The following is a 12,240-nucleotide window of genomic DNA, read 5'->3' as shown; positions in this document are numbered from 1 at the left end:
CTATAGACTTGTTGCCAGATATGCAGCCTATATCTATTCCTCCGTACAGAATGGCACCGGCTGAATTGAAGGAATTGAAAGAGCAGCTAAAAGATCTGTTAGATAAAGGCTTTATCAGACCCAGTACATCACCCTGGGGAGCGCCTGTATTATTTGTAAGAAAGAAAGATGGGTCACTGCGAATGTGTATCGATTATCGGCAATTAAATAAGGTGACTATAAAGAATAAATATCCCCTCCCCCGGATTGATGATTTGTTTGATCAGTTGCAGGGTTCTAAATATTTTTCAAAGATAGATTTGCGCTCGGGTTATCATCAGGTGCGAGTGCGAGAATCAGATATCCCGAAGACTGCTTTCAGGACCTGGTACGGGCATTATGAATTCAGAGTGATGTCTTTCGGGCTGACTAATGCTCCAGCGGTATTCATGCATCTGATGAATCGGGTATTTCGGCCTTTCCTGGATATGTTCGTGATTGTGTTTATCGATGATATTTTGATTTATTCACGATCAGCAGAGGAGCATTCAGATCATTTGAGAACAGTACTTGGTATTCTTCGGCAACAAAAATTATATGCTAAATTTTCCAAATGTGAATTCTGGTTAACTTCTGTGGCATTCTTGGGGCATATTGTCGGAGCAGATGGTATTCGGGTCGATACGCATAAAATTGAAGCTGTACAGAATTGGCCCAGGCCTACTACACCGACAGAGGTTCACAGTTTTCTGGGGTTAGCCGGATATTATCGGAGGTTCGTGGAAATGTTTTCTTCTATTGCGGCACCACTGACGAAGCTTACTCAGAAAGCAGCAAAATTTCGGTGGACTGATGCCTGCGAGCGCAGCTTTCAGATGTTGAAAGAAAAATTAATTACAGCTCCAGTTTTAGCCCTTCCAGAAGGATCAGACGGGTATGTTGTCTATTGTGATGCCTCTGGTATTGGGATAGGCTGTGTGTTGATGCAGCACGGTCGAGTTATAGCCTATGCCTCCCGGCAACTCAGACCGCACGAGAAGAATTATCCCACTCATGATCTTGAGTTGGCCGCGGTGATTCACTCTTTGAAGATTTGGCGGCACTATTTATATGGGGTCCATGTTGATATTTATACGAACCATAAGAGTCTCCAGTATATTTTTAAGCAGAAGGAACTGAATTTGCGGCAGAGAAGATGGCTTGAATTATTGAAAGATTTTGACGTTGATATTCTGTATCATCCTGGGAAAGCCAATGTGGTAGCGGATACACTTAGGCGCAAGTCTATGGGAAGCTTGGCTGATGTACCACCTGGTAAGAAAGATTTGGTTCGTGAAATTCATCAGTTGGGCAGCCTTGGAGTGGGTTTGGCAGATTCTGGAGATTCTGTGATTTCTGTTCGTGCAGTTGCTGAATCATCTATCATAGAAGAAGTAAAGCAGCGACAGTTTGAGGATCCTATTCTGGTTCAGTACAGAGATGTGGCTCTTAATAAAGAAAAGACTCCGTTTGAAATTTCGCCTGAAGGGGTATTATTATATGAAGGCAGATTATGTGTACCGGATGTTGCAGGCTTACGGCGACAAATCATGGGCGAGGCGCATAATGCACGGTATTCTGTTCATCCTGGTTCCACTAAAATGTATCATGATCTCAGAAGTTTGTATTGGTGGGACGGTATGAAGAAAGATATTGCAGAGTTCGTTGGTCAGTGCCCAAATTGTCAGCAAGTTAAAATTGAACATCAGAAGCCCGGTGGATTATTACAGGAGATGGAAATTCCAGCCTGGAAATGGGAGATGATTAATATGGATTTCGTTGTTGGGTTACCCGGCACTCCACGCAGGTACGGTTCTATTTGGGTTATTGTTGACAGATTGACGAAATCAGCCCACTTCCTCCCCGTCCGGACTACTTATTCGGCTGTGGATTATGCTAGATTATATATCAGAGAGATAGTCAGACTTCACGGAGTCCCTGTATCTATTATTACTGACAGAGGTGCCCAGTTTACGGCAAATTTCTGGAGGTCATTTTAGGAGGGATTAGGGACTCAGCTGAGCCTCAGTACAACTTTTCATCCTCAGTCCGACGGGCAGGCCGAGCGCACTATTCAGACGCTGGAAGATATGTTGCGGGCCTGCGTTATTGATTTCAGAGGCAGCTGGGATGATCATTTGCCGCTTATTGAATTTGCCTATAATAAAAGTTATCACTCCAGCATTCAGATGGCACCGTACGAAGCTCTTTATGGCAGGAAATGCAGATCTCCTATTGGGTGGTTCGATGTGGGCGAAACCAAATTAATTGGGCCAGATGTGATCCAGGAAGCTGTGGATAAAGTAAAACTTATTCGGGAGCGATTATTGGCTGCACAGAGTCGACAGAAAGCATATGCAGACAGACGACGTCGACCATTAGAGTTCCAGATTGGCGACTGGGTATTTCTGAAGGTGTCGCCTATGAAGGGTGTTATGAGATTCGGTAAAAAGGGTAAGTTAAGCCCTCGGTATATCGGGCCGTATCAGATCATTCGGAAGATAGGCGAGGTCGCCTGTGAGCTAGACTTACCATCCGATTTGGAGGCAGTGCACCCGGTATTTCATGTGTCCATGCTGCGAAAATGTATTGGTGATCCTTCCAGAATATTCCCAGTAAATGACATTCAGGTAACGGAGCATTTGTCTTATGAAGAGCAGCCTATAACTACTCTGGATTGGCAGGTCAGGAGACTACGCACTAAGGAAGTGTCTTTTGTTAAAGTCCTATGGCGCAACAACAACCGGGAAGAGATGACCTGGGAGTCGGAGGAGGAGACGAGGAGGAAATATCCGCACTTGTTTCCTACGCCCACAGGTAATCTAATTTTTTTTAAACTTGTTGTATTAATCAATGGATGAATTATGTGTACTACTTACAAGAGAGGGACTCCCCCGTTATGCTCATAAGACCTTATAAGAGTAATTTAACATTCGGGGACGAATGTTCTAAAGGGGGGGAGAATGTTATGTCCCGTGTTTTCGCATAATTGGAAATCGTGAAAATAATTAAGACTTGTATGTTATAAGGCAATATTTTGATTTTAGTTAATATGTCTAGGTTGTTTATGAAAAACAGTGGTGTGGGAATATGGGGGAAGTCCGAGGGCAAATTTGGAATTTCAGAAATTAGTTTCGGGAATTACAAAACGAGATTTCACGAATTGGGCCAAGAAAAATTTGAAGGAAAATTGAGGCCCAAACCTTAGGGGGTGGCCGGCCAAGAGGCTTGGCCCAAGCCCCATTTTAAGTGGTCATGTGATCAACATGTGACCACTTAATCAATGCATATATCCATGTTTATCTATAGAAGGATCAAGAAACAAAAAAAAAAACTCATCTTGGAGTTCATGAACCTATTCGGCCGAACCCCATAGAGAGAAAGAAAAAAACAATTCCTAGCCTTGTTTTGATTCTAAAAATCTTTTTCTTCTCATATTTGTAGTAAGTTCAAGACGCTCTCCGACGTGATACAATTTGTTTGGCGAAAGAATCACGTTTGAGGCAAGTCGGAATTTCAAGAAAAGGTAAGGATTTTGCCACTTTTGTGTTATGGAACTTGTATGAATATTATAAGGATTGGGAATAGACGAGAATTACGTAGTTTTGGAGTGTGTTTGTGAAACCGTGTGTGTGTGTGTGTGTGTGATGAAGTGGCCGTGAGCCATGTTGTGGTGAAGGAGATGAATTTGATTTTATTTAGTTTGTTAATTGCGTCGTTGTGGCATTTATGACGTAAATGAACGTTTAACGAGTTGAATTGGTATTGAAAATGGTTGTGGGTGTTTATGGGAAATTATATGATTTTTGGTATATTCTTATATAATTGTGGGAGTAAGACTTTAAATGTGGATTATGGTTGTTGTTAATAAATTTGGAAGGAAGACAATGTGATTTGGGAAGTTTTGTTGCATTCGTAGAAGTTTTGAATAGAATATGGAAATTAGCGGATTGCTTAAATTCATGTATATCGCTTGGGATATTGTTGGAATGTGTTTGAATAACTCTGAATGAGTAAAAGAATATGACAATGTGGATGTTAGTTTGATGTTGTGAAGTTTGGATGGAAGTTGTTGAATTATGTAGAAAGAAAGAATATTGACGTTAGAGTGATTTTGTTATGACTTGTGATGTTTGTGATATTGTGGGTTGTTGTATATGGAGCCGAGCTAAGTCTCGGGGTGTTATATATATAGGGGAAATGCTGCCGAAATTTCGGTAGACAAAAATGAGGTTAAGTGAATTCTTAAACCTTGAAATCCCTAATTGGTAACTTTGGCCATTTGCAGATTCTGAGCGAAACGGGACTTGAGTTTCGGGCGAGCGTAAGACGCATATAAGGTATGTAAGGCTACCCATTCCTTCTTTTGGCATGTCTTAGGTATACTAGGTCGATATTGGAGCCCCGAGGGCAATTCTGTTCCTAGAAATCCGAATTGGAAATTTAGTATTATTCATTCAATTGAATTGAATTATAAAACTCATATTATATTGAAAAGTGATCTAATGTCCGAAACTTTTGTAAATGTAATCAAGTTGCCTCGAGACTTCCATGTATGATTCCATAGACCCCAAAGATCTGTGATTCATGTCCGCCACCTCGACTTGACCCGCGGTGGGCCCGCTAGCATCGAGACTTCCTTGTTTGCTCTATTATGCCCATTCTTCTCTAATGTCGGCAAAACACTTTTGGTTATGAATTTTGTTATCATAAAATAATGTTTGACTGCCACGATATTCTAAACTATATTTTGAACCATAAATACTATGTTGGAAATACTTTTGTGAAACGAACCCCGTAGTGACTAGTTATTCGAACTATTTGATTAACGAGTTAGCATATGATATTATCAAGTTTAAAAAGGTGTTTTGACTTATAAGTTGCATTGTTTGCTCACGACTCCGCTCATGCCCTTATTATGACTTCGTTCACCGGTTCCCGGGCCGGTTATGATTCGTGCGCGCTATGATAAATTCGGCCGTATGCTGTGTTACGGTTCCCGAGACCTCGCCATAGGGCCGGGTTCCATTTGGAGTTATGCTGTGATATGGATGGTGATATGCTATGCTGATATGTGTGTTCGGGGATGTACGGAGATTTGAACCTTCCGGTGTTATGCTGTGTGTGGCACCAGCGTCGGAATGGTGACCACGTTCCTGAGCTTTGCATGATTTTGTTTGCATTACGTATATATGGTTTTGATACAGATTTTGATATACTGTTCGGTATTTCCCCTTTGTATCCTGTTTGTTTTCAGTTACGGCTCATATTTCTGTACTCTATGCTGTACATACTCAGTACATCTTTCGTACTGACCCCCTTTCTTCGGGGGCTGCGTTTCATGCCCGCAGGTACAGACACAGGTGATCCATCACTGTAGGCTCCACTTTCTGCTATTTCGGAGTACTCCCTTTTGATCCGGAGTCCACTTTTGGTACATACATCTTTTGTTATGTATATATTTCTGTATATTTGACTATTTGGGTACGGCGGGGCCCTGTCCCGTCATATGATTCTGTCGGTCTGTTTAGAGGTCTGTGGACATGTTTGTGGGTTGGGTCTTTCTGTACGGATGTGTGTATATGATGTGTTTGGGCGATCGCATTCGCCGCGGCGGCCGGTCCGCATATGTTTACATGTTGCCTTGTTGGCCGGTGTGGCCTTTGTTGGTACTTTCTGTGCGCAGGGTTATTTTGGATAGTCTGTAAAACAAAGGAAACTCTGCCGAAATTTTTCTGGAAATTATCTAAATTTAGAATATAACCTTGACGGCTTCTGCTATATACTTGAATGCATTTGATAGATGGGTTTGGGTGCCCAGATCGGGCACAAGTCACGGCCTACGGGGTTGGGTCGTGACATTTATTGTAACTTATGTAAATGTGGAAATGAAAGTAGGAATATGCAAATTATGATTATCATTGATGAAGTTGGAAGATAGAAATATGTCATGAATATGTTTGCTAAAAGATTAGAAGTTGTGGGTGAAATATGACTTTGGTAGGAGGCTTGTATATTGTGTATACCTTATGGATATTTGGTGAAAATGATATGATATGCCTCCGAATTATGTTGTAATGATCTTGATGAGTGGTGAATATGAAAATGGTAAGATTGATTTGGAATTGCAAGGTCGGAATGAAAGACATTGTGTTGTGTTGGAAAGATGGCTAGTTATGCCATATTGTGTATTTTATAATACTTGTTGTTGTTATTGATGTTGTTGTTGGGTGCTGTGTTAATATATTAAGCCGAGCTAAGTCTCGGGGATGTTATATATATAGGGGAAATGCTGCCGAAATTTTGGAGGGCAAGTATGTAATAAAATTTGGATTCTTAAAGGCTTGAATTTGACAATTGGTAAACATGACCATTTGTAGATTCTGGATGAAATTGGAAGTGAAGCTAAGCGAGCATAAGGCGCAATTGAGGTATGTAAAGCCTACCCCTTCATTTTTAGGCATGTTCTGAACATAATAGGCTCGGCCGTGAGCCTTAAATACGACTCCGTTCCTCGGAATTCGAGATGGAAATCCGCTCCAATTCCTTCAGTAAGATTGAATCACTTTTCTTATAACTTGTCTCTAAAGTGAACTTTTGTATGCAATTGTCCCAAACGGAGTCGAAATGCTTCCAAATGACTATGGATGACCTCATAAGGTCTATTATCAGTAATTTACGTATGTCGCCTCAAGTTGGTCCGAGGTGGGCCCACAAGGCCCCGACACTTTTTGTATAACCTAAATTACCTTATTTCTGTCCGTTTCTCACAGGCAACATCTGGACTATTATTCTGATCATGATATGACTACTTTTTATATAAATCTTACAAAATGGTTTTGACATCTGGAAATCTGATTCCGGTAATAATCTGTCGTGCCTTCACAAGTAGGATATAGGCGCGTATTATGAACACTATCCTAATACTCTGATTTGACTCGCCGTTCGGCATACTTCAGTTTAATTGAGTCTGTATAATGATTTGTATGTAAGTGGTTTCTCATTAATCTGTTCGTGGATGTCTCAATGCTTCCTTCACTGCGTCCCGGGCCAGGTTCTGTTATCGTGCATATTCCTCTGCATTGTTCACCGCGTCCCTCGGTGTGCGGGTCGGGATCTGTTTATATCTGTATGATATTATGATTTGTGTATGGGGATGGCGGCCAGGATGGCATATGATCTTATTCTGTCTGTCCACCGCGTCCCGTACTAAGAGGGCCGGGTTCTGTTACCGCGTCCCTCATGAGAGGACCGGGATCTGATATATGTATGTATGTATATGCTATCTGCATTTGTATAAGCATATGACTCTGTATGACTGTGCATGCATGATTCTGTCTGTCCGATTGGGTTATGAATCTGTCCGGTACACTTCTGTCTGTCCGATTGGATTATGGTTCTGTCCGCTACACTTCTGTATCTCTGGCTCTGATTACGACTATGCCAGCCATACTCTGTGCCCCTGATTCGTATGATGATTTTGCCAGCTAAACTCTGTATATCTGTTTCAGATTCTGGATCATGATTCTGTCCGCTATAGTTCTGTACTTCTGGTTCAGACTATGATTATACTTGTTTTAATTTTGCTTTACATACTCGGTACATTTTTCGTACTGACCCCCGGTTCTTCGGGGGCTGCGTTACATGCCCGCAGGTACAGACGCACCCGGTGATACGCCGCCAGTCTAGGGCGCAGATTCTGCTATTTTGGAGAGCTCCTTCGATCCGGAGCGTGTACTTTTGGTGTATATATCTTCTGACATCTGTATATTCTGTACGTATGGTAATTCTGGGTACGGCGGGGCCCTATCCCGTCATATGATTCTGTATGTCTGTTAGAGGCCTGTAGATATGTATGTGGGTTACGGGTTGCTAAGATTCGGGTAGGTACGTACGATTTTGTGACTCTGTCCGTTATGTTAGCCTCATCGGCCTATATGAAATTTCAGCATGTTCGGGTATGTGTATGTTATAGCGCGCGCTGCATTTGTATTGGCTGAAGTCTGTATACAGCTAGTGTGAATTATCTGTCTGGTATGCCGTTTCTGTCAGGTAGGTACGTTTGGGTATCCAGTTAGGATACCAGTCGCGGCCCACGGGGTTGGGTCGTGACACATACTGACGCCCGTTTTCTTTGGATGCTGTGTTCATGCCCACAGGTAGACAGGGAGTTGATCCTGATCCAGACTCATAGGAGCTAGCGGCTGATTTGAGAGCACTCCATTGTCCGGAGGTTCTTATGATCATTCTTCTGTGTACATGTATATTTTGGGCATGACGGGGTCTTGTCCCGTCCGTATGTTTAGCACTCCAGTAGAGGCTCGTAGATACGCAGTGTGGGTTAGATAGTCTCACGAGATTGCTACTATGTGTACATATATATTATTTTGATGGCCGAGAGGCATGTGTATATGAAAGTATTTATGTTTTCAAATGGAAGATGAATTTCTCATGATTTGATTATGAAATTGATAAAAGAACATAATGAGTAAGATGAGTAGTAGAACGAGTGGTGCTCGGTGGCTAGCCCCGGGTACCCGTCGCGACCCTAGCTGGGTCGTGACAAAAGTGGTATCAGAGCGGTTTAGTCCTAGGAAGTGTCTACGAGCCGTGTCTAGTAGAGTCTTGTTTATGGTGTGTTGCGCGCCACATCAATAAACAAGAGGCTACAGGGCATTTAGGAAAAATGACCATCTTTCTTCTTATGAGATCGTGCGATAAAGCCGTGCATAAATTTTTTTTATCCTCCCTAATAGTGTGTTATGGTTTCAGAATGCCACCAAAGGGAAAAGCTACAGCCGCCCTGAAGGGGAAGACTACGGAAAAGAGGCTGGTAGAAATAGAGCCTCCGATGAATATAGAAGAGGGCGAGTCACAAAATGAGGACCCATCTTGTCACGACCCAACCCCATGGGCCATGACTAGTGCCCGAGCCGGACACTCATATACGTACCTGTTAGGTATAGTCAAACCGAGTCTATGAAACAATATGGAAACTTGCATAAGAACTCCAAAGGTTCATAACGTCATCATATATATACATACTCGGATAACCTGTCTCCTGAGGAGTCACAACTAATCAAAACATAATATGATACGCAAGCTGACAAGGCTACCACTACATGTCACTATCATACGAAAGCCGACAAGGCTGCCGCAACATATCAATATTATACGCAAGCCGACAAGGCTGCCACAACATATCAATATCCATAGCACATCGTATAGAAAAAGTTGAACAAACTTATACACAACCCACACATATGTCTACAGACCTCTAAGAGTATCGATAGCGAAATATGACGGGACAGGGCCCCGTCGTACCCCTGGGAAAACATATACATACATCATGAGATCTGTACCAAAAGTCTAGGCTCTGGAACAACAGAGCTCTCCAAGACAACTGAGTGGAAGTCCTATGCTGAAGGGTCACCAAACCGACTATCTATACCTGCGGGCATGAAACGCAGCCCCCCGAAGAAAGGCGGTCAGTTCGGAATATGTACTGAGTATATAAAGCATAAGAACATCAAGTACAGATGAACCATGAAAACCAGTCTCAATAATTGAATGCATCTGCGGCTAACATCTGAGAATATCTGCGCAACTCTATATGACTGAAACTGACTCTACGGCGTATGTTAGGCATAGATTATAATATACCTAATAGTGTTTTGGAACGTACAGCCCGATCCATATATAATATAATAGTGCCGAGGAACGTACGACCCGATCCATAAATTTAATATGTTAGTGCCGAGGAACGTACGACCCGATCCATAAATATAATATGTTAGTGCCGAGGAACGTACGGCCCGATCCATATATAATATAAAAGTGCCGAGAAACGTACGGCCCGATCCATATATAATATAATATATATAAATGCATGTAAAACTCGGAAAAGGATACTCTGAACCCCTCTGGTGACATAAGAAGCTAATATGAAAAGTCTCTGGGAGTTATGGACATAAAACATAGGAGGCCAATGATACGAATATCTCTACACTCTCTATGAATAGAGTGTTTGGAACTCGCTTGCTCACTGTGTTCGTTCATATGATAAGGAACATGCCAAAAGAAAGAAAGGATAACTTTACATACCTTTAACGCTTATCCGTAACACAATATGCATACGCTGCCTGAAGTGTCTCAACCTATATTAAGACATCAAGAACTATCGTTAAGTTACGGGAAGGTTCAAAACGTATTCCAACGTTAGTAGTTCATTTCTAGAAAATTAGACGACGTTTCCCTTAGATTCAAACCAACCACATAACAACCAAGTCAACAGCAACAACCACACGTTCAAGTATTATATCGAAACTAACCAAGACATGACTCAAGGATACTCCGAACAGTCCGCATAACATTCCAATCAACCCATACATTACAACATTCAATAGTAATCAACCAAACGACTACGACGAATTCAAGTTATTCTTAACAATCTATAGTCGTAACTGTTATGTCCCGTATTTTCGCGCATTTGGAAAAATTAGAAATAATCTCGACTTGTATGAAATAAAGTCATCATTGGTTACGTTTAACACAAGAATTGTGCATGAAAGAATATTTTTGTGGAAGTGTGGAATAAGGCTAAGGGAAAAATTGGAATTTCGGAAATTAGTTTCGGGAATTACAAATAGGGCCATAATTAATTGGGCTAGAAAGAGCAAAAAAAAAAAAGAAAATTAAGGCCCAATTGGAGGGGGTGGCCGGCCCCCTTTATGGGTCAAGGCCCATGAGTGGGTTTTTAATTGAAAGGCTTAAAAAAAGAGATGACTAAGTCATCTTCAACTTGTAGAGAAAAAAAAAATCAAGAAGCTAAAGACCACCCCATTTTCAGCTACAAGAAAGAAAAGAAAGAAAATTTTCTTGCCATCAACCTTTGATCCAAAAGTTATTGTTTTGTGATATTTTCACTAATTCTAGTACCTTTTACAACTTGGTGTAGCTAATTTGGAAGGTAGGGAGCTTGTTTCCTCAAATTAACAAGTGGGTTTAGTGAAAAAGCTTGGAAGAACAAAGGTAAGATCTTGCTCCTTTTACTTTGGAATATATATATATATATATATATATATATATATATATATATATATATATATATATATATATATATATATATATATATATATATATGTGTGTGTGTGTGTGTGTGTGTGTGTGTGTGTTGTAGCATGTAGGAATAAGTAGAAATTATGAAAAATATGAAGGTTTGCAAAGTGGGTATATATGGGTGCATTTGGCCGTGTGGTATGGAGATAAGAATGGCAATGAATTAATTTTGTTTAATATGTTAGTTGTGTTGTGATGATCTCTTGTGATGTAAATGAAGTTAGAATGATATAAGTTTGTATTGAATTGGAATGTAGAAACTTATGTCGTTTTAGTATGATTTTCCGACATTAAGGAAATGAAGTTGTTTGGTTGTGAATTATGATGATCATTGATGAAATTGGAAGTTGGAAACTTGTTATGAAATTGTATGCCAAAGATTTGATGTTTACCATAAATTATGACTTTGGCGGAAAGTTGTATATTATGTATATCAAGTGTATAACTTAAGGAAAATGATATGAAATGTCTCAAAATCTATATTGTGATGATCTTGAGTGATAATGGATGTGAAATCATTGATATTAGTGAAGGTTTGGATTAGAATGAAGGTTATGCCAACTTGTGAGAAAAATGACTAGTTGAAGGATATTTGTGTTTTTGATGTTCTTTGTTGATGTTAATGTTGTCGTTTGGGTTGTTGTTGATGATTTCTAGCCGAGTTGAATTCTCGGGGTGCTATATGTATAGGGGAAGTGCTGCCGAAATTTCGGTAGACAAATATGCTTTAAGTTGGAATAATGGTATTCATAACTCACGATTGGTAAACTTGACCAATTGCAGTTTTTCGACGAAACGGGAAGTGAGTTTGGAAAGGCTTAAGGAGCGTGAAAGGTATGTAAAGCTACCCCGATCCTTCTTTTGGCATGTCTAAGTGTTTTATGATCGGATTCGGGCCTCAAAAGACCTTCTTGGCCATCGGAATCCGCAAGAGAAAATCTCAGTTTTTCCTTCAGTAGAATTGAACCATTTTGATATGCTTTTCCTGAAATTAAGCAAACTTTCCCTAAACTCCTTGGAAAGCTATAGAATGTCCGTAGAACCTTTATAGGTGACCCCATAAGCTTAAAGGGCATAATTTGAGCCCACCGCCTTGCTTGTTCC

Source organism: Lycium barbarum, chromosome 1, assembly GCF_019175385.1.
Source record: "Lycium barbarum isolate Lr01 chromosome 1, ASM1917538v2, whole genome shotgun sequence".
NCBI lineage: Eukaryota > Viridiplantae > Streptophyta > Magnoliopsida > Solanales > Solanaceae > Lycium > Lycium barbarum.
This window is presented reverse-complemented; position numbering follows the sequence as displayed.